The following is a 23,729-nucleotide window of genomic DNA, read 5'->3' as shown; positions in this document are numbered from 1 at the left end:
CATCTTTTGTGGGGAATGTTTTTTATATATATTTCTAGACAATAAACATTTCTTTTCAACTTGAAAAAAAAAGGAAGAAGGAGGAGGAGGAGAAGAAGGAGAAGAAGAAGAAAACAAATAGTAAAAAAATAGGTAAAAGGAATAAATGGTTCTTGATAAATAAAAAACGTAAAATGATAGTCTCACTAGTAATCAGAAAAATACAAATTTAAGGCAAACTATTAGATAAAATTTAAGGATATCTAGTGTTGATGAGGGTTCTGAGAAATGAGTGCTTTTATACAGTATTTTTATACACCACGGAAGGAAGTTTAAATGAATACATTCTGGAGGATAAACTAGCAGTTCTCTGGATATGTAAAATCACATAACCTTTGACCAAGCAATTATGCTTCCAGGAATCACCTGGGTCCCTGATAACTAGCGACATGTGTTATGCACCAAGATGTATATATAGGGATGTGTGCTTCAGCAGTGTTTATAATGCTGAAAAGCAACCTTGCTGTCCATGTGTCCATCCATAGAGGTGTGTTCAAATAAACTTACATTATCCCTGTTAAGGAACACGAAAGAGCCATTTTTAATAATATAAGGTAGAGACGTCTATCATCAGGATGAAAGGTGGCCAACACATTGTAGGTGACAAAAATAAGTTTTGTCAAAAAACAAAAGTTTTTTTTTAAGTGCACATGGAGGAAAAAAAGGTGAGTGTGTGTGCACATGTGTTGAGGGGGGCTGATGGTGTGGAAGAAGCAGTACATGTGCAGGCTGGATGTGAGAGATAGTATGTTGAATTTAGGGTGAAGGAGGAAAGTATCAGATAGTGACTGGAGAAGTCAGCCAAGACCCAACCTGGATGTGCCTTGCAAAACAGGAAGTTGCTGAAGGTTGCTGAACTGGGCTGGAGAAAGATCCCTCCAGCATCAATAACACAGGTATGGAGGAGTAAAGCAAGGGACAAGGTTACCAGCCAGGCCTGAAATGAGCAGGGCCCTGCCCAAGTTTGGAGAGGAGGAGACCAGGGATGCCTGGGTGGCTCAGTGGTTGAGCGCCTCCCTTCTGCCCGGGGCATGTTCCTGGAGACCCAGTATTGAGTCCCACATCAGGCTCCCTGCATGGAGCCTGCTTCTCCCTCTGCCTGTGTCTCTGCCTCTCTCTCTCTCTCTCTCTCTCTCTCATGAACAAATAAATAAAATCTTAAAAAGAGAGAGAGAAGGGGACCGATTCAAGAGACACTGAGGGGGGAGGATCTCTAGGAGTTTCAAGATGACTGATTATGTAATGGGGGTAAGGGAGAGGAAGGAGTGTGAGCGGACAGGTCTCAATCATTGGGTGATTACTGAGACCCAGAGAAGTCAAGAGGAGTGTGGATGCAGGTTGAGTTTGAGAGGCCTGGGAAATATCCAAATGGAGCTAGGGGACCATAGGTGACAGAATTCTCAGGCCTAGAACTAAATGGCAAGCTCTAAGATGGAGAGTGAGCTGTACCTAAGTGGCAGTTAAGGCCATAGGTGTGAATAGGGTCACTCAGAGAAAATTCGTGGAATGGGATGGTCCTAGGCTGGAAGAGGACTGGAATAGAACCTAATAGAATAGAAAGCATGCATTGCAAAGACAAAATGAAGGAGCAATCAAAAGCAGAAGAAAAACCAGTGTGTATCAGTGAGGTTGGGTTGCCTACTCACTTCTGGCAGAGCCCTGATTTTGTTCTGCATTCCACTCTTCTTCCAAGTGGTTTGGCAATAAATCCTGATTAATCCAAGCCAATTATGGTCATCACAGTTTCCTTGCCAAGGACTGATTTAGGAAGGGACATATGATGCAATTCAGGTCAATGGGGATGTGAGGAAAGGCTCTTGGGGGCTCCTGGGAAAGGTCTCTTCCCTGATTAGAAAAAGACATACAGGAAGAGACACACTCTGTTCTTCAGCTGCGTGTTGTCATGTCTGAATATGGCACCTGGAACTGCTACAGTCGGTTTTTAATGTGTAGAGGAGGGCATCTTGAGGATAAGCCATCGTATTGAGGGTGCTAGAGCAGAAAGATGAAAGGCACCTGGGTCCCAGATGACATTGGTAAGCCATGAAATTAATCAATCCTGGAGCAGCACCATAGCTGGACTTCTTAAAATGTAGGATTTATTTTAGGGCACCTGGGTGGCTCAGCCAGTTAAACATCAGACTCTTGATTTCAGCTCAGGTCATAATCTCAGCGTCGTGAGGTCAAGCCCCACATGGAACCCTCATGGAGCCCTCATGGAGCCCCACATTGGGCTCTATGCTCAGCACAAAATCTGCTTGGGATTCTTTTCCTCTTCCTCTCCCTCCCTTCTCCTTACCTTCTCCCTCTCCCTCCACTCCTCCTCCTGCTCACAGGAACATGATCTCTCTCTCTCTTTCTAAAATAAATAAATAGGGGATCCTTGGGTGGCGCAGCGGTTTGGCGCCTGCCTTTGGCCCAGGGCGCCATCCTGGAGACCCGGGATCGAATCCCACGTCAGGCTCCCAGTGCATGGAGCCTGTGTCTCTGCCTCTCTCTCTCTCTATCTCTCTCTGTGTGTGTGACTATCATAAATAAATAAAAATTTAAAAAATAAAATAAATAAATAGATTAATTAATTTTAACGTAGGATATGTTTTTCCTTATGGTTTAAACTATTTATAAAATCTTAAAAAAAAAAAAAAGGATACCAAGAATAAAAGAAAGGGGTAGGCAGCCTGGGTGGCTCAGCAGTTTAGCACTGCCGTCAGTCCAGGGCCTGATCCTAGAGACCTGGGATCGAGTCCCACGTCAGGCTCCCTGCATGGAGCCTCCTTCTCCCTCTGCCTGTCTCTCTCTCTCTCTCTCTCTGTCACTCATGAATAAATAAAAAAATATTTTAAAACAATAAAATAAAAATAAAAAATAAAAGAAAGGGGCATATGTATCACTATGTCACAAATTTTAAAAATATATTGTAACAACTGTATTTCACTGTAATTGGTGTTCATGGTAGTTTTGTGTATATTGCATGCATTCAAATACATCATCCACAAGGCAGCCAAAGGCACCCACAGTGTGAAAAAGGCTAGGAGCTCTGGCTGCAAAGGCAAAGAGAGAAGGGGAAGTTTGTACAGTGGAGATGGAAATGGGGGGTCCTGAGTACCCTGCTTTTTTGAACATGGGAGAGGTTTCCATGTGGCAATACTGCAGGCGCAGAGAAGGGACTCTGAGAGCCAAGGTCCCTGAGGAGGCTGGAGCTATTGGGATGCAGGGCTCAGGTGGAGGGATTAACCACAGGAAACTTTTCCCACAATAAAAGGGAGGAAAGGATGAGTGTAGATAAAAATAAGTGTTTTGGTGGGGTGGCAGTGGGGGGCAGGAAGTTGAGGGGGCTTCTATTTTCACTGTCAAGTAGGAGTAAAGTTATCTGCTGAGAGTGAGAATGACGGGAGACGATAAGGTAGGGAGCAGAAGAGGGCTGACAAGGACAGGGAGAGGGACCACTGGCCCCCCACCAGGTTGTCATGGCAACTGTGGGCGTGGGTGTTCAGCTGCTCAAGTGTAGGAGTCAGAGGGCAGAAAGTCAGCTAGAGCCGGGGCTGGGGTTTTACCAGGAGGATGAGGTGAAGATCAGGGGAAGACAGGAGGGACCTCCTTGTCCAGCAGCTGCTCGGACAAGCAGGTTAAGCAAGAAGGGGCGGCTAGCTTGGAATAAAATCAACATTAGGAGGAAGAATGGGACAAAGGAAAGGCAAAAGTGGAGGTGCAGGAAATGGTAGTATAAGAGGGAGCCCATCAAGTTGAACCTGGGTGGTTCAGTGGTTGGTTGTCTGTCTTCAGCTCAGGTGTGATCCTGGGTCCTGGGACCAAGTCCTGCATTGGGTTCCCCACAGGGAGCCTGCTTCTCCCTCTGCCTGTGTCTCTGCCTCTCTCTCTCTATGTCTCTCATGAATAAATAAATAAAATCTTAAAAAATAAAAGTTTAAGGTTAAGTAGTTCACAGGATGGCAAGTGCTGAAGTCTGTCCATTGCATGAGTGACAAGGAGAGCAGTAAAGGGCATTAGAGCTGAGGACGTCAACTCCAGTCGGGGCCATCCAGATGGATGTAGAAGTCACCTAGGAGGAAAGTGAAATTTAGAGTGGAAGGTCTAGTGGAAGAGTGATTTGGAAATAGGTACATCATTGGAACAAGTGGTAGAAGAGTCTAATGGTGGTGAATAGTGTGTGCCTCGAGGGAGGAGGAGGGCTTTTACAGGAAAGTAAAATAGTAATCGTCTAAAAGCAGCAATAAGGAGGGATGCCTGGATGGCTCAGTGGTTGAGTGTCTGCCTTTGGCTCAGCATGATCCTGGATCCCAGGATTGAGTCCCATATCAAGCTCTCTGCGGGAAGCCTGCTTCTCCCTCTGCCTCTGTCTCTGTGTCTTGCATAAATACATAAATCTTTAAAAAAAATAAAAATAGCAATAAGGAGATAAGAGAATACCTATCCACCATGAGGTGGAGAATGGGGAGACATGCTCCTGCTGTGTAGCCAGGGCTTTAAAAAATAATGAGCTTTTATTAAAGAGGCTGGGGGTGTGTGGGGGGGAATCCCTGGGTGGCTCAGAGGTTTAGCACCTGCCTTTGGCCCAGGGTATGATCCTAAAGTCCCAGGATCGAGTCCCATATCGGGCTCCCTGCGTGGAGCCTGCTTCCCCCTCTGTCTATCTCTCTCTCTCTCATGAAAAAATAAATAAAATCTTAAAATAAATAAATAAAGAGGCTGGAGAGAATCAGACAGTTGTGCCCAAACCTGATCTAAGACAGTGGCTTCCAATCCCGCAAGATAGTCCCCTCCCATGCCCAACCCCAACTGAGAGGCATTGGCGAACCAGCAAAGGCCTATTTGGTTTCATGATAGTGGGGGTGGGGGATCCTGGCATTTGGTACCCAGAGATCAGAGATGCTCAATGTCCTGCAGTGTGCAGGAGAGGAAATGTTTGCCCAGGATGCCCATAGCGCAGTGAGGAACTGTTCTGCCCAGGATGCCCATAGCGAATCCCATCACACACTTTACGGAGGAGGAGGATAGGATTCAGAGAGCTGAGATAAGTATTTAGGTCTTGGAGCTTCTGTAGTCTTGATATTATATTAAGTTCTATGTGTATGTCTGAGGTCACTGTGGTAATTAACGTTGGTTGGCAAATCCAACCCCCTCTCCCTTGTCACATCTCAATGATGGACCTACGGTTGCCTCAGTTCCAGCCACTGGAAGTTAAGCAGAAGTCATGGAGTAAGACTCCTGGGACAACTTTTTCAAAAAGGCTAGTGCAGCTGGAGACCCCTGCCTCCTTTGCTCTGCTCCTAGTCTTCTGCTTGGAACTTGGTCCAGCAGCCAGCTTGTACCCATGAGCATAAAGGCCACACATGAGTGATGGTGGAACACAAAGATCGACAGGCCAGGTGTCCTTGGTGGCTTCCTGATAGATGCCCCAATCCTGGACTGCCCAACTCTGGACTTACCAAGTGAGAAACACAAACTATACTATTTCTTTAGCCTACTGTTAATTGAATGGTCTGTTCATTGCAGCTGAATGTCATAGGGCCAGTTAGCAACAGTTGAGGCCAAAGCCATTTTTTCTCTCTTACAACCTAATAGCCTTTCCTTGATAGCAGCGGTTCTCTAAGTGTGGTTTCCAGACAAGCAGCGTTGCCTGGGAACTTGTCAAAATGCAGAATTTCTAAACTTTTGAAACAGAAACCCTTTATTTTCTAGAGCTTCCACTGTTTTCATATTTATGTTGACATTTTTGGTCCATTTTGTCTCTACTAATGTTTTTTACACTATTAATACATCCCTCCAGCTATGCCAGGCTAGGGTTTTTGGCTAATTAAAACTATGTAGGCAGGGTGCCTGGGTGGCTCAGTTGGTTAAGCACCTGCCCTTGGTTCAGGTCATGATCTTAGGACTCTGGGCTCCCTGCTCAGCAGGGAGTCTGCTTCTCCTCCTTTTGCTCTCCCCTGGCTTGTGCTCTCACTCTCTTGCTCTCAAATAAATAAGTAAAATCTTTTAAAAAACCAACTATTTGGGACGCCTGGGTGGCTCAGGGGTTGGGGGTCTGCCTTCAACTCAGACTGTGATCCTGAGTCCTGGGATTAAGTCCTGCACAGGGCTCCCCACAGGGAGCCTGCTTCTCCCTCTGCCTGTGTCTCTGCCTCTCTCCCTGTGTCTCTCATAAATAAATGAATAAAATCTTTTTTTAATTAATTAATTTATTTATTAATGAGAGACACAGAGAGAGAGAGAGAGGCAGAGACACAGGCAGAGGGAGAAGAAGGCTCCATTCAGGGAGCCCGACATGGGACTTGATCCCGGGTCCCCAGGATCACACTCCGGGCTGCAGGCAGTGCTATACCGCTGCGCCACCGGGGCTGCCCCTAAATGAATAAAATCTTAAAAAAAACAACAACAACAACAACAACAAAAAACACAGCTATTTAAGCACAACATAATATATAGAGATGTTGAACTATTCACTATGTCATAGACCTGAAACTAATGTAATACTGTGTGTCAGCAATATTCAAATAAAAGCAATATTCAAATAAAAAATTTTGGGGATCCCTGGGTGGCTCAATGGTTTAGCGCCTGCCTCGGCCCATGGAGTGATCCTGGAGTCCCGGGATCCAGCCCCGCATCAGGCTCCCTGCATGGAGCCTGCTTCTCCCTCTGCCTGTGTCTTTGCCTCTCTCTCTCTCGAATAAATAAATAAAATCTTAAAAAAAATTTTTTTAAACAAGACTACTTAGGAGGTTTATTACAATTAAATGTAAGGGACCCTGGATGGCTCAGCGGTTAAGCTCTGCTTTCAGCTCAGGGTGTGATCCTGGATGTGATCCTGGAGCTCAGGGATCGAGTCCCACATCGGGCTCCCTGAGGGGAGCCTGCTTCTCCCTCTGCCTATATCTCTGCCTCTCTCTCCCTCATGAATAAATAAATAAAATCTTTTTAAAAATTAAATTTAAAAGGTTTAAAGAATTAATTAAAAATTGGGATGTTTGGGTGGCTCAGCGGTTGAGCATCTGCCTTTGGCTCAGGTCGTGATCCTGGGATCTGGGGATTGAGTCCTGCATCGGGCTTCCTGCGAGTAGCCTGCTTCTCTCTCTGTCTATGTCTTTGTCTCTGTCTCTCTCTGTGTCTCTCATGAATAAATAAATTAAAAATCTTTAAAAAAAAAAAAAAAGGACTTGTACACCCAATGTATATAATCTCTACACCCAATGGGCGCTCAAACTCATAACCCTGAGATCAAGAGGCAAATGCTCTACCGACTGAGCCAGCCAGGCACCCCTCATCTTTTAGCACTTGTTATGAATAGTTCTTGTTTGTGTGTTTTAGAGCTCCTGTTTTCTTAGTCCTGGCCTGCCTGCCCCCCTGGGTCCTTACCTCTCAAGTTTAAGACTGGCTGTTGACTGGAGAGCCTGCAGATCTCAGGAGATCCCTTTGTGCAGGTTCTCAATGGCGATTCTGTGACTGTTCTGAGCATTCCCAAGTTAAAACTGTCAGAGTCCCATCCCTGACTCACTTCGTCACCACCTATAAACTATTAGTGATAGAAGGAAGTCAGCTAGTGTGTTTTCTGGATTGATCAAGACCAAACAGGCTGAAGCAGTGCTCCCTGGTTGAATCACCCTGTAATCAAATAAGGAGCTGACAAACAAAAGAGCCCTGGAAAGAATCTGTGTCCACTTCCCTCTGCCGCAGCTCCTCCGTGACCCAGAAACGATACATAGCTTAAGGTGGTTTTTCTGTTAATCACAGGTTGAGGCAAAGTCATTCTCAAACTGTTCTCACGTGTTGGAATCAAAGCAATTTATTTTTTTTTAATTTTTATTTATTTATGATAGTCACAGAGAGAGAGAGAGAGAGAGAGAGAGGCAGAGACATAGGCAGAGGGAGAAGCAGGGTCCATGCACCGGGAGCCCGACGTGGGATTCGATCCCGGATCTCCAGGATCGCGCCCTGGGCCAAAGGCAGGCGCCAAACCGCTGCGCTACCCAGGGATCCCATCAAAGCAATTTAAATCTTATCTTCCCGGGGCAGCCCGGTGTGGCTCAGCGGTTTAGCACTGCCTTTGGCCCAGGGCAGAATCCTGAAGACCCGGGATCGAGTCCCACATCGGGGTCCCTGCATGGAGCCTGCTTCTCCCTCTGCCTGTGTCTCTGCCTCTCTCTCTCTCTGTCTCTAATAAATAAATAAAATCTTAAAAAAAAAAAAATCTTATCTTCCCTCATCTGAATTGACATCTGTGTGACATGTTTCCTCCTCCTTGGTGTATTTTAGAAATGTTTGAGGGTATAGAGAAAAAGATGTTAGACTCTGGTAGCCTTTGCTTTGTTAATGTAGAGATGCCTTTTATCTTTTTTTTTAAATATTTTATTTTTAAGTCATCTCTACATACAACATGCAGCTCAAACTCACAACCCCGAGATCAAGAGTCACATGATTCACCGAATCCCCTACACACCCCAAGGTGCCTTTTTTTAAAGGAAGAAATAAAACTGTCTTTATTTACAGAAGATATAAGGCATGATTATATGTAGAAAATGCTAAGGAATCTACAAAAAGCTATGAGAACTAATAAGTAAGTTTAGAAAGATTACAAGATACACATAAGTCAATCACAATTTTTAATTAGAAAAAACTTTTAAATTATTTTTAATGTGGTAAAATATACATAGAATTTACCACTTTAATCATTTTTTTAAATTTTTTATTTATTTATGATAGTCACAGAGAGAGAGAGACAGGCAGAGACATAGGCAGAGGGAGAAGCAGGCTCCATGCACCGGGAACCCGATGTGGGATTCAATCCCGGGTCTCCAGGATCATGCCCTGGGCCAAAGGCAGGCACTAAACCGCTGCGCCACCCAGGGATCCCTCACTTTAGTCATTTTTAAGTGTATGGTTTGGTGCCATTAAATACATTCACGCTGATGTACAACCATCAAGATGACTTCTTAACACATAAAATTTTTCATCAATAAATATGTTATATGTATATGATGTATATATGAATTGAAAATGGAATGGGGAAGCCTTGTGTTTTATTTGCATTTCTACTTCAAGATGGAATAAACTGTAAGAACTGAATTATATGTATAACTAACTTAACAGGCAGCTTGCATGTGGTAGTATCAGATTCACACTATCTTGGCAAGACAGGGAAAAAACTAATATTTTAATGGGAGAGGACACACTTTATTCTCTGTAATATAATAATCTCTACCAAGTTCAAACATTATAACATCAAAACATACTTATTGCAGTAAATATAGAAAATATAGGCAAATGGGAAAAATAACCCAGAAGGATGGGATATTATTGATATTGACCTTTTAGGAATTCATAACCCTGTACCTTTCAGTATTTGAGGACTTAAATAATATTAGTTGGTGCGTGGGTTCATTATAAGCCACAATTAGCTGTCTTTTGTTCAGTAGCATCTCAGGGTGACTATTGAGTTTCTGGCAATAACAGATCCATAGGTTTTACTTCTTGTTTTATTTGAAAGAAAATCTTATGAGGGATTCATTTTATGTGTGTCTGGGTTTGGCTTTTTCCCCTCCTAAATGATGTGTTTGTTACATCAGCTGGTTACGCGTACGTATGGCATAAGTATATCTGAGGTCTTTTCTGACCTTTGAATTGGAAGAGACTTGATTAGACCAGGTGTAATTTACACTCCTAGGTGATCGTTAGAACTAGATAGTGCAAAAAGTCTGATAAAGAGAATCTGGCTTCTATTCACTCTGAAAGAGAGGTATTAGTGCCAAGTGGTAAAGTGCCAATGGTAAACTCCTTATCTGCACTAGTGGAGGGCTGGTATCGCACACATGGCCCTGGAGCGGAATATCCCAATGGCTTCTGTGTCCTTTAGGAATGCAGCACGATCTTAGAATAACAGACTCTTTGATTAAGAAGTTCAACTCCCTTATTTTTACAAACCCTCAAGCCCCTAATCAGACACAGGTGCTCTCCTCCTGGTTTTTCTCTTTTACCTTGTCCAACCTCCATTATTGCTCTGATCATGAAGCAACATGAAGAGTCATTTACATTAACTCATGAACAATAGATTGAGACATTCTTCAGCCTGTCTCTATCTTGTTCATCTTGTTGTCTTCAGCATTTAGCACAGTGCCTGGACCTTACTAGCTTCTCAATAAGTATTTGTTGAGTGAATGAATGATGAGGCCAAGGCCCAGGGACAGGGAGTGACCTGCCCAAGATCACAAATCTAGTTAGGAATGTTCTGAGAAGTAGGTTATGATAGCATTTTAATTATATTGCATTACTCAAAAGCACATAGTGGGAGGCCAGAATTGGGCTGGATCTTGGAACAAAACTCTAGGGACTAGTTATTCACAGAATTGGAAATTCATATGGCAGTCCACACAGCATCAAGAGTTGACTCTGAGGTCCATCTCAAGAAGTGTTTTTGGGGCAGCCCAGGTGGCTCAGCAGTTTAGCGCCGACTTCAGCCCAGGGCCTGATCCTGGAGACCCGGGATCGAGTCCCACGTCAGGCTCCCTGCATGGAGCCTGCTTCTCCCTCTGCCTGTGTCTCTGCCTCTCTCTCTGTATGTGTCTCTCATGAATAAATAAACAAAATCTTAAAAAAAAGAGGTGTTTTTGGTACCTTAGAGTTTTGCTTTTCTTATTAATACTCTACCAGTTAGGGATCCCTGGGTGGCACAGTGGTTTGGCGCCTGCCTTTGGCCCAGGGTGTGATCCTGGGGTCCCGGGTTCGAGTTCCGCTTCGGGCTGCCTGCGTGGAGCCTGCTTCTCCCTCTGCCCGTGTCTCTGCCTCTCTCTCTCTCTCTCTCTCTGTCTCTCATGAATAAATAAATAAAATCGTAAAAAAAAAAAGATTAAATGGTTTTCAAATCCATATGTTAATTTTTTTCTGGGGAGGTTCATAGCAGATTCCCAGAGATCCATGAATCAGCAAAGGTTAAGAACCATTGCCGTAGGGCACAGCAGAAAGAGTGCATGAATTTTTAGGATCCTTGTTGTTCACATGGCAGGGATATAAATGGAGTATGACAGTGCTGTAATGATCAGTTTGGTGGCTTGGGGCCTATGGATTAACAGGTGTTGTATCACCTGACAATAGTTGTTATCCGAAGGCATATCCACACACATGGATTAGAGGTAGTGGCCAGAAACCTGCTGAACGAGCAGGGGACAACTACAATGCCTACAGAGAAATGAATACTGTGTGTCCAAAAGAACATGGCTGGTTGGAATAGACCAGTCACCGTGAGGAGATTCCTGAACACAAGCAGAGTATTATAGTGCTTTTAGAGCTGATTCCGTTTACAGTTCATAAGAGAGCCAGGCCATAAGGATTTCCAAGGGCCACAGGAGGCTTCAGTTAAAGTTGTTCCCTGGCTCTGGGTGGGGGACCCCCTTAATTGTATTGCCTATGGTTATGTCCTAGAAGCAGAGGTAGGAGTCAGTCTCCCTGAGCCCCTAAACACTATGATGTTCTACTCTACTCATCCTTTGCATGAACCTCAGGGAACCTGGTATTTTTTCATACCAGTGGTCTCTGGGACTCATTTCCATCCTTAGGGTCCAGGCTGATGGGTATGCTCAGAATAGTGACTTTTCCAGAACTGGAATCTAAGTGGGCAAGAGAAGGTTTTGGGAGTCAGTGCCCTGTAGGTTCATGAATCCTAAGCAAGAATGGGCCATAGGGATCCCTGGGTGGCGCAGTGGTTTGGCGCCTGCCTTTGGCCTGGGGCATGATCTTGGAGACCCGGGATCGAATCCCACGTTGGGCTCCTGGTGCATGGAGCCTGCTTCTCCCTCTGCCTGTGTCTCTGCCCCCCTCTCTCTCTCTCTGTGTGACTATCATAATTTTAAAAAATTAAAAAAAAAAAAAGAATGGGCCATAAAGGGAGTGGGAGTCCTCAGACAGAATTTCAGGTAAAGGAAAGGAAGATGGATTGTTTTCAAGTCTTTGGGCAAGATTTGGGGGCGTCTGGCCCAGTGTTTTCCTAGAGTTTGTGGTCCCTTGAGGCTCTTTCTCACTCCTCACCACCTCCTCCCGGCCATCTCTTGATGGTGGCTGTGATCCTGGAGCAAGGCAAGCTACCACAAAGTTGTTTTAGAGGAACACATCCAGGCAACTTTGTTTTACCCTGTAGATGACCTCCAGCTGTGCTGGGTCTGACTGCTCCCTCTTCCCAGCTCACTTTCCAGATCAGGCCTTGAAACTGCCCTACCTTCTGCTGAGTCTATGTTCTGGGGCAGGTGTCTACAGATCCAATTCATGATTCATGACTATTATTTGATATTGTAGGAAGTAAAATACTCGTTGTCACTCGTTTGTTTCCATTCAGGTGCTAATGGACTATCGTATAATGTATCTGTTGGGAATATTTCCAAAGGATCAAATATCAGAAATTCAGCAACATCATGCCATTTGGTTCCTTGATACCATAGCTACTCCGTGTAAGAATCTTGGGATATCTTTTCTTATGTCATGCATAAAAGAAATTGAAAAAATTCATTTCTAAAGGTGCAGAAAGGACATCTCACTCCCCCTCCCTTTGCCCCTCTTTTTGAAAACTGACTAGGATTAAAGTCACAATATTCCTGATCTATAGGCCAATGTGGTTAACACATGAATTTATCCTGGGGTAGACTATTAACTGATTGTGTGGCAAGTCTTTTATTTATTTTACTATTTATTTTTTAAGATTTTATTATTAAGTAATCTCTGTACTCAACTTGGGGCTCGAATTTACAGTCCCAAGATCAAGAGTCACATGCTCTATGGACTGAGCCAGCCAGTTTGTCTTTTAACGTCTTCTTGTTAAAGGAAAGGCAGGGAAGAGAAGCTATGACCTTGACATCATTCTCTCATTTGTTCAACAAATGTTTGTTGAACAGCTACAATGTACCAGGACCTGTGGTGGTTAGTGGGATGCAGAGATAAAAGATGCCATCCCAGCCCACAAGAAATGCATAGAAAGACCAAGTATAGAAGACAGAGAAGTGAACCATTAGTTGGAATATAGGGGGCAATTGCTAGAAGAGCAGGAACAGAGTGCAGTATTCCCTGAGGAAGGTCATTGCTTCTTCCAGTGGGAAAGCAGTAACCCCTCATTGTTTCACTATCGTTTTTAATCATTGTTACATTTCTACCAGAAGAAAAAAAAATCTGGCTTATCTCTCTAGCTCCCATAACTTAAAACATTTAAAAATTATCTGGGTGGCACCTGGCTGGCTTGGTTGGTAGGGCACGTGATTTGATGTCATGGTTGTGAGTTCGAGCCCTATGTTGGGTGGAGAGATTACTTAAAAAAAAATTTTTTTTTACTTAAAAAATCTTAAAAAAAAACCTTTTAAAATTATTATTATTATTATTATTATTAAAAACTTTAAAATTACTGTAGGTAGGAGTATTTGTAAAATGTATTCTTTTTTTAAAGATTTTATTTATTTATTCATGAGAGACACAAAGATAGAGGCAGAGACATAGGCAGAGGGAGAAGCAGGCTTCCCGCAAGGAGTTCCAAGCAGGACTTGATTCCAGGACCCCAGGATCACGACCTGAGACAAAGACAGATGCTCAACCACTGAGTCACCCAGGTGCCCCTGTAAAATGTATTCTTTACTCCTCTCTTTTCTTTTTCTTTCTTTTTTAAAGGTTTGTTTGTTTATTTATCTATTTATTTATTTATGAGACACAGAGAGAGGCAGAAACGTAGGCACAGGGAGAAGCAGACTCCCCATGGGGAACCTGATGCGGGACTCTATCCCAGGACTCCAGGACCATGCCCCCAGCCAAAGGCAAACACTCAACCACCAAGCCACCCAGGTGTCCCTACTCCTCTCTTTTCTTAAGTGGAATATACTGAATGAAATTCAATCTTTTTGGGATGCCTAGGTGGCGCAGGGCAGGATCCCAGGATATGGGATTGAGTCCCACATCGGGCTCCCTACTGGGAGCCTGCTTCTCCCTCTGTCTATGTCTCTGCCTCTCTCTGTGTGTCTCTCATGAATACATAAATAAAATCTTAAAAAAAAAAAAAGTAAATTCAATCTTTTCTTGTTGACTCAAGGCATGGGTATGAACACCAGCCTTTACACAGACTCCTTTGAGGTGTGTTCATCCTTAAGCCAGGTGGCCCCTTCCTTATAGCTTTTTTGTAGTTTTTCTGTCTCTTTTCTCTTTATTGGGGTAATAGCCATGGTCCTAACTGCTTTTACTTTAAAGCCTTTTAGTACCTCTAGGAGTGCCTGGGTAGCTCAGTCTGTTAAGCATCTGCTTCTTGCCTGGATCATGATCCTGGGGTCCTGGGATCAAGCTCTCTGCTCGCCAGGGAGTCTGCTACTCCCTCTCCCTCTACTCCTCCCCCCCACTTGTGCTCTCTCTCTCAAATAAAATCTTTTTTTTTTTTTTAAAGAACTCTTTAAAAAGTCCCTAGTACCCCTCTCCTTTCTCCTTGCAAATTTATATTGGTCTAGGAATTCATACATCTAAATAGGTTAGACTTGTTGTTTTTAAACTTTTGTTTAAAATAAGAGTGATTAGGGGCACCTCGATGGCTCAGTTGGTTGAGTGTCTGCCTTTGGCTCAGGTCATGACCCAGGGTCCTGGAATGGAGCCCCAAATGAATCTGTGAATGGAGCCCCAAGCCAAACACCCAGTCTAGCCCCTCACCCATTCCTCTCCTTCTGCCCCTACCCCTGTTCCTGCTCTCACTCACTGTCTCGAGTAAATAAATAAAACTCTTAAAAAAAAAAAAAAAAGAGTGAGTAGACTATGAGTCAAGACTTGATGGCCTCACCTATGGGTGAAGTATCTAATTTTAAGTATGTGAACTTGGCTATCCAGAGTGCCCTCTTTGTCCTTTTCCTTCTGCTTGGTACTTACATTCTTTTGAGGGATGTCTCTGAATCCCCACCTTGTATCAGACAGTAGCAATACGGCAATAAACAGGTCAGTCCTTGTCCATAAGGAGTAAAAAACAAAACCAAAAACGTAAAATAATAAAGTGTGATGACATTTATGGCAAAGAAAATACAGGATACTTTCTAGAACCTGTGGAACATCCATGGAGAAGCCAGAAATCTTCCCTGGAAGTGACATGTAAGTGACCTGGAGGATCAGTTAGGAGTCAGACAGATGAAGGAAGTGGAGTGAGGAGGAGAGATCCCAGAGAAGACAGGTGGTGAGGGCTGGGAAGCCAGAGTGGATGGTTGAAGGACCTGGGGGAAGCTCACATGGCTGGAGTGAAGAGAGCCAATGAGAGGTGTGGCACAGAACTGGACAGGGACTGGTTCTTCTGGAGGGACCATCTTCCAGGTGAGAGAACACACGTCATGGCAGATGTCTGAGGAACTACTCTAGTCTCACCTTCAGTTGAAACACTGGAGGCCCCAAATTCCCAGAGGATCTTAGGTTTTATTTGCCTAAGTGCTTTGAGGAAATAAAGAAATGTATTCATGAAATTTAAAAAATGTTAAACCTATCTATTTTTGTATTTCCTGTATTTGCAGAAATTAGTTCTGAAGTGAAAGTTGGTTTCATATATAACTTTTGGGAATGAGACTTTTCACAAATGCTTGTTTTTAAACAATAACTCTTTTTTAAAAATAAACAACAAGATTATGTTTGGAGGATGTTAAGAAAACAGAAGTTCTTTATTATTATTATTTTTTAAAGCTTTATTTGTTCATGAGAGATACAGAGAGAGAGGCAGAGACATAGGCAAAGGGAGAAACAAGCTCCCCATGTGGAGCCCGATTCAAGACTCGATCCCAGGACCCTGGAATCATGCCCTGAGCCGAAAGCAGATACTCAACCTCTCAGCCACCCAGGCATCCCTCTTTATTATTTCCTACATATAGAAATAGGTTTATGAAGTTTAGGCTACGATGTGTAACTGAATATGACATCTAATTGCTTGTGTAAGAGATTATGCAACTCCCTTATGAGGCGTTAGTTCTTAAGTTAGCTACAGGGAAATTGGCCTTTTCTATTATCTTCAGTGAATCAGAGTTAGATGCAGATGTGAAATCACTTATGATTGACTTACTTAACCTTACCATTGAACCCAAAGCAATTTTGTTTCAACCATGTTTAAATTTAAATTACAGTGCAAGCTTTTACATCTGTGGTAGATTATTGCACCAGTAGCCCCTAGTGAACCCTGCCTCCCAGTATTCATGCCCTTGTTGTAGCTCCCTCCAGACTTGACTCTGGGCTTGGCCATAAAACTTGCCTTGGCCAATATGCATGACACAAGCACAGGAGGGTCGGGCTTGTGCCCTGGCTTGTCCTCTGGAACACCATCCTGGAGTGCTATGCAAGGAAGTGGGTCTTGTCCACTGGAGGTTGGAAGGTCATGAGGAAGAGAGCTGAGGCTCCTCACCCAGCACCAATTGCCAGACATGTGAATGAGGCCAACTTGGATTTTCCACCTGTTCCAGCCATCTGTAATAGCCCAAGTGAGCCAGAGGAGACCCGCAGAAGAATTGCCCAATCGACTCACACAATCAAGAGAAATAGTAAATCAGTATTTTATGCCTCTACGGTTTTGCAGTGAATTTTATGTAGCAATATGTAACAGAAACAATGTCCTTTTACATTATTCAAGTTTCACTTTAAAGGCAGGCTGAGATAGAATTATGAACAATGGGTGGATGGTTTACTTAAATTGCTCTGTGGGAGGTGGAAAAAATCATACACATGGAATGGGATGGCTTATTTCGATCTGCTGGTAAAGTACATTTTAAGTTAATAAGTAAGATAAGTTAAGATCCACCAGATCTTTTTCTAATTTGAAACTTGTTGGATCACACTACTATAAATATTCTGGTATATATTATAAATTCTTTTTAAGAGCATTTTCTCACATAAGTAATGCATTCTCAGGGCATCTGCCTGGCTCGGGGAGTGGAGCATGGGACTACTGATCTCAGGGTGATGAGTTTGAGCCCTATGACAGGTATAGAAATTACTTAAAAACAAAATCTTTTTAAAAAACATTTTATTTATTTGACAGAGAGAGAGCGAGCAAGCATGAGTGGGGAGAGGGGCAGAGAGAGAAGCAGACTTCCCACTGAGCAGGGAGCCCAACATGGGGTTTGCTGGGATCATGACCTGAGCCACAGGCAGATGCTTAACCGACTGGCCACGCAGGCACCCCAAAAATAAAATCTTAAAAAAAGAGTAATGCATTCTCACTAAAGAAAAATAGAAACAGTTGAAAAATTGTAAAATAAATATATTTTATTTATTTATATTTTATAAATATTTATTTATATTTTATAAAATAAAAAAATAAATTAAGCAGTATCTCATAATCCAGACATCTATTGGTAATCATTTCAGTGTATTTTGTGTAACATTTTTTTCCTGTGCTCCATTTAATGCTTTTTCATGCTTAATTTAGGCTGCAGGGGGAAAGGTGAATGTGGATATTAAAATGGGGCATGAGGTGGTGGAGAGACTCCTGCATTGTTGGTACAATAAAGTAGCTCGATTATTTTGGTCACAGAAAGGTAAACATTTAGTAAAATTGCACATACACAAGTGAGTGAGCTGCACATAGCTGGTGAAGGCCACATAAGCCCTGTGGATTGTGCCAGCATCAATTTCCTGATTTTGCTATCATACTATCGTTATGCAAATTAACATAGGGGAGGCCTGGGTGAAGGGTACAGGAGACCTCCTGTACATTTCCTTTCACTTTCCTATAAATCTATCATTATTTCGAAAAAGAAAATCAACCTGTAGCTAGAGTCTTATGCTGTACATTTTCACTTTATATGTATATTATATATGTGACATATTTTTTCATATTTAACAGAAAGAGAAGATCCAAGTTTCATATCCATGTCTTGTTTAAAAAATGAACCAAAAAAGTTTCTCTTGAAATATTTCAAAGTTAACTGTGAAGAAGAGGGTACATATTTTTTTTTATTTAAAAAATGTGGGGGGTGCCTGGTGGCTCAGTCGTTTAAGCATCTGCCTTCAGCTCAGGTCATGATCCTGGCATCCTGGGATCAAGTCCTGCATGGGGCTCTTTGCTCTGTGGGGAAGCTTCTCCCTCTCCCTCTCCCTCTGCTGCTCCCCTGCTTGTGCTCTTTCACTATTTCTCTGTCAAATAAATAAATAAAATCTTTTTTAAAAATTAAAAAAAATAAATTTTTGAGGGTATATATTTTAAAATCTGTTATTTCTTGGAACTTAATTCTTGCCAGAATGCCTGAACATTCTATAGAACACCTGGGGTTGTACTTGAGAGTATTAGAAAAGGAAATTACATGACAAAAATACAAGGATAACACTAACAAAATAATGTGAAATTATGCATGTGGTGGACTGGAGACAGGAGATTGTTGTGGTTGAGCGTGGTGAGGATACCCCGGGTATCCCTGGTCAGGAATGATCTTGAAGGTTTTGGGGGAGGGAGGGAAGTGGGATAGTCTGCTGGTCCGGGGCAGCTCAGGTCAGGGCAGGGCAGGCCATGGTGCTGGAGAGCAAGACGGTAAAGAGAAGACTGCCTGCGTGGGCAGCAGCATCTAAGAATCCACTTTTGGGAAGGAGTGGCAGGACATAGGCTAGAGTTCTGATAGCAGACGCTGCCAAATACTGGTTTGCAGAGAGCTAGGGAACAGGAGGGAAGAGAAAGAAGCGGGTGGGGGCAGGGGTGCAGTGCCATTCTAGGTGAAAAGTCCAGAAAGGGCAGGCTGGTGGCTATAGTTTCCCAGCTGGCCTTCAGGGGTTCCCCTTTGCTCAGAGGATAAAGTCCAAACTCTACATGGCAAAAAAGGCCCTGCATGACCTGGCGGGTCTTGGAATATCAACCTGACCTTGTCTCCTGCAGCTCTGGTCCTTTATCCCATTGCCTAGCATTCCCTCTGGATGTCAACACATTAACTCCTCCCCTGCGCACAAGGCCCAGCTAGCTTCTCTCCGGGAAGCCTTCTCTAGGTTGGGCCATAACCCTTTTTTCCTGCCTTTGGCTTTCCCTCAGCTCCAGGTGGGCTCTAGTGGCGTCATTTGCCTGGTGTGAGCTTCCTCTCCCCAGAGGACAGGAAGGAGGTGGTTGAGCCGCAGAAGAGAAGTAAACTCCATCTCACACTTCCCTGCCAGCAAGGGCCTTACTGCATGCTCGCCCCCTACCTTCTCTTATGTCTCCACTTGGAAACCTTCCCTCAGAATTCAAGACCCTGTCAATGATCGTTCCTCTGTGTGACTCCCACACGGGCCTCCCATAGTCTTTCATTCTTGCTAACACTCAATAAATATTTACTGAGCACACACTGTTGAGATCCTGCTGATGTGTTCTTACCACCTTAACTGTCACTTTGCTGCGTAGATGTCTCAGGCTGTGAATTTCTTGAAATTTCGGGACCTTAGCTTAAGCACCCAGGTATCAGGCAGCCCAGGTGGCTCAGTGGTTTAGCACTGCCTTCAGCCCAGGGTGTGATCCTGGAGACCCGGGACCAAGTCCCACATCAGGCTCCCTGCATGGAGCCTGCTTCTCCCTCTGCCTGTGTCTCTGCCTTTCTCTCTGTGTCTCTTGTGAATAAATAAATAAATCTTAAAAAAAAAAAAAAAACACCCAGGTATCCCCAGTTCCTGGAAAGGGTTCAGGCACACAGTAGGCCTTGATATATTTGTTTTAAAAATGAACTCATGAGGACGCCTGGTTGGCTCAGTGGTTGAGCATCTGCCTTCGGCTCAGGGCATGATCCCAGGATCCGGGATCGAGTCCCACATCCGGCTCCTTGCAGGGAGCCAGCTTCTCCCTCTGCCTGTGTTTCTGCCTCTCTCTGTGTGTGTGTATTTTCATGAATAAATAAATAAAATCTTAAAAAATAATAAAATAAAATAAAAATCAACTCATGGGGTGACTGGGTGCTGGGTGGCTCAGTTGGTCAAGTGTTCAAATCTTGATCTCAGCTCAGGTCTTGATCTCAGGGTCGTGAGTTCAAGCCTCGAGCTGGGCTCCACGCTGGGTGTGGCACCTAGTTAAAAAATAAAAATTAAAAATGAGGGGCACCGGGGATCCCTGGGTGGCTCAGCGGTTTGGTGCCTGCCTTTGGCCCAGGGCGCGATCCTGGGGTCCCAGGATCGAGTCCTGCGTCGGGCTCCTGGCATGGAGCCTGCTTCTCCCTCCTCCTGTGTCTCTGCCTCTCTCTCTCTCTCTCTCTCTCTATGTCTATCATAAATAATAAATAAATATATATTTTTTAAAAATAAAAATAAATAAAAATGAGGGGCACCTGGGTAGCTCAGTGGTTGAGCGTCTGCCTTCAGCTCAGGTCATGATCTCAGGGTCCTGGGATCGAGTCCTACATCAGGCTCCATGCAGGTAGCCTGCTTCTACCTCTGCCTATGTCTGTGTCTCTCATGAATAAATAAAAATCTTTAAAAAATAATAAAATGAATAAGCTTTATTACAAAGGAAATTTGTTTCCAAGGAGTTCCTAAATCCTTAAGGTTGGAAAACACAATAAAGGTCACGTCATCTATCTCCTAGGCCCCAAACATTCCAGGCTGAGTCATCATGCAGAATGTGCCTGAGTTCAGTAAAGTCCATGGCTGCTCATTCCACCTGAGGACAGCAGCAATTGTGTGGATGTTCTTCCAGATGCAGAGCTGCAACCTGCCGCTTCGTATGTCCCGCTACTGGCCCCTATTCTGCTCCCTGGAGTGTCACAGAAGAGCCCTTCCCTCAGGCAGTTGACAGCCACCATATATTTGGCAGTTAATGCATCTCTTCCTAAGTTTTCTCTTTCCAGGGGAGAAAGGACCACTGCCTGGCTGTGTGACGCTAAGCCTCACTTCCCTTATTTGTAAAAATGCAGATAAGACAGTGCCTATTTATATAGTGGTTGTCAAAATTAAATGAGCTCAGATATGTAAAGTGCTTAGAACAGTACTTGGTGTATATTAAATGCTCAATATTGATTTCAATATTATTTCATATTATATTTTACATATACTACTTAAAATTGAACAGAATTACAGGGGCACCTGGATGGCTCAGTGGGTAGAGCATGAGACTCTTGATCTCAGGGTCATGAGTTCAAGCACCATGTTGGGTGAGGAGCTTATATAGTTAAAAAAAAAAGCAGAATAATAAAACATGATCACATGCAAAAATTATATTAATATACTGTAAATATTATATAAGTTAATTATATTATATATTCTATTCCATACCCCCAATAAAATTGGAAACTCCCTTAGGTAGGGTTCATTATGAAGCGTGACGGGCAACTTGTTTTCTATTTTTAATGAACACTTAATTAATGAACAAAATGAACAACTGTCTACCAGACCTTAATTTGGCCCTGATCGTTCGTATATACTGCTTTGAGATTTTCTGATCGTTCTCTGTGGTGTTCTTTCATTTAGGGTGACCAGCCATCCCAGTTTTCTCAGGATTGAGGGAATGTGGGAATTTTAGTTAAAACTGAATCTGAGGGTGTTCTCAAGACTTGGAGCTTTCAGTGCTAAAACAAGGATGAGCTGATCACCCTATTAATAACTCATAACAGATTTGAGGACTGGAGGGATGAACTGCCTACCTCTGGAGTCCATGGCCAGGGTCACTACTATAGCAATGCCAGAGATACAAGGAGGTTATTTCCATCTGGGTCTCACAGGGGAGTTAGACCTTGACTAGCCGAGGCTGTAACTTTGCAAGAAACTCGATTTTACCAATTCGCGTTGTGGTGACCAGGCCCTAGGACATTTCATTGAAACTTATAAATGATGGATTAGAAAATCGGAACATCATTTTATTTTTAAAATTTTAAAATATTATTCATTTGTGTATGTGTGTGTGTTTGTGTGTGTGTGTGTGTGTGTGAGAGAGAGAGAGAGCTCGCATGAACAGGGGCAAGCAGCAGAGGGAGAGGGAGGCTGATCAGGGGCTCGCTTGATCCCCAGGACTCTGAGATCACGACTCAGAGCTGAAGGCAGACGCTCAACCAATTGAGCCACCCAGGTGGCCCCGGAATGTCACTTTAAAATGTCCCCATGACTTTCCTAGGGCAGCAGCCCCTTACCTGCTTGATATCCAAGAGGGATGGAGAGTGAGTGAGTGGTGGAGACTGGCCTTCCTGGAAGGTATACTGGTGTTACTGGTGTTGGATTTGAGTTGACCCCCCCCCCTCCCCGCCGCAGAGAGCCCCTTGCTAGGGAGATGGAGCTTGCTGGCGACCAGCAACCAGCGGAGACCACAGATGAGGCTAAGTAGAGGCATCTGTGCTTACCATGAGCTCCCGATCCAGCCTTGAGCTCATCCTCTCTTTGCCTCATCCTGTTACACCTCCCAAAATGACAATCCTAAGTTCTAGAATCACTTATACCTTCTATTTCTATTATAAAGTGCTTCCTGAAACTGGATCTCTGTCCCTGGGTCCCATCACACTGGTGTTCTGGGAATATTACCTTGAAATGGCTGATTTTTTCTTATTTTTTTAGTCAGAGGTTCCTGTTCTGGGCACAGTCTTTCTCTGCAGCTTCTCTGCAGCCGCCCTCCTCTCTCATCGGGACAGTTACTTCTGTGCTTGCAGTCTCTCAGACCATGGATTTTTCACCACCAGCACCACCTGCTGCCCTGATTCCCAGGGGCCCTCCTCCCTTTCCACCTGGCCTCCCCGCTGCCCTCTGGTTGACATACTCCGCTTTGCTGGTGGCCAAGAACTGGGAGGGGCTGCCCGCTGGCCTGGGGGGGATGGGTGATCTGGAAATAGCCGTGGGGGAGGGGCCTGGCTTTAAAGCTGGCATTAGGGTGTCTGTGCTGGTAGTATATAGCCCTCCGCAGACAGTCAAAAAAGGGAGGTATCTTTGCAGATCCAGCCCTCCCTTCCAAGGAGGCCCACCTGCACAGCGTATCCTCTGCTCTGGGTTGGTGACTATACTCCTATCCATACAAACCTTTTATTCTGGACGACCCGGGGCTTCCTCCCCAAGGCTCCACACCCTTTAACTGGGTCTGCCAAAGGAAGGCCCTGGGCTTGTGGCTTAGAGGGGTTCACATATAGCAGCCTCACCACATCTGCCAGTGCTCATGATCCCCACTTTGTGCCAGTCACCCATACCAATACCCCAGGTGATGAAAGATTGGTCATTGGTGGCCGAGGCAGTACAGGGGGAGGAACAAGGCAAGGTGCCCAGTGGTGCAAGGGCCAGAGGTGGAGTGTAGAAGGCACCAGGTGCACGCTGGTTTTCCCTGAAGTCATCTTCTGTACTGAGATGACAGGCAGCTGGTTGACACTGACTAGGCTGGCTCTCCTGAGTCAGCCTTCTGCAGCCCTGGCAACTGAAAGTGACAAGTTCATGCTTTGACTGTGGTGGTGACAGGCTTATGGCCTCCCTGCCACCCCTCAGCAGCCCAGGGCCTGGCCTCTGACTGCCCCTTCTCTGCTCATCAGTCCCTTTTGTTCCTAAGAGTCATCTGGTTTCTCACTGTTTGTATTCAAAGCTTTATTAAAGGTAAGTAGGTCCATAGAAGAAAAAGTATGTCCTCAGGCCAAACGAACCAGAAGGGAAAAAAAACCTGCCCAAAGTTCCTGGGTACTCTTAGCCCTCTGTAAGGACTCACAAACACCTTACTGGGCTGGTCCTTCCCCTGCGTGCTGAGCTCCACCAGCCCCAATCCTTCTGATCCACTGGGCTGATCCTCTGGCTTTGGCCCCAGAATCCTGGTGGTGACA

At 44.2% G+C, this 23,729-nt stretch overlaps 1 long non-coding RNA gene across 2 annotated transcripts; it reads right to left on the bottom strand.

The window, feature by feature from the left end:
- Window positions 1-3,969: 3,969 nt before the first annotated feature.
- On the bottom strand, window positions 3,970-22,342 carry LOC140606780 (uncharacterized). Of its 2 annotated transcripts, none has more exons than XR_012009030.1 (3): window positions 22,284-22,342; window positions 22,077-22,130; window positions 3,970-4,099 (listed from the first exon to the last, which is right to left on the bottom strand). It is a non-coding gene; the product is annotated as an uncharacterized lncRNA (long non-coding RNA). The 2 variants fall into 2 exon arrangements; XR_012009029.1 differs by lacking the exon at window positions 3,970-4,099 and adding an exon at window positions 19,899-20,024.
- Between the last annotated feature and the right edge of the window lie 1,387 nt (window positions 22,343-23,729).

This window comes from Canis lupus, chromosome 16, assembly GCF_048164855.1.
Source record: "Canis lupus baileyi chromosome 16, mCanLup2.hap1, whole genome shotgun sequence".
Taxonomy (NCBI): domain Eukaryota; kingdom Metazoa; phylum Chordata; class Mammalia; order Carnivora; family Canidae; genus Canis; species Canis lupus.
Note: the sequence above shows the minus strand (reverse complement) of the source record. Positions and strands in the feature narration are given on the sequence as shown.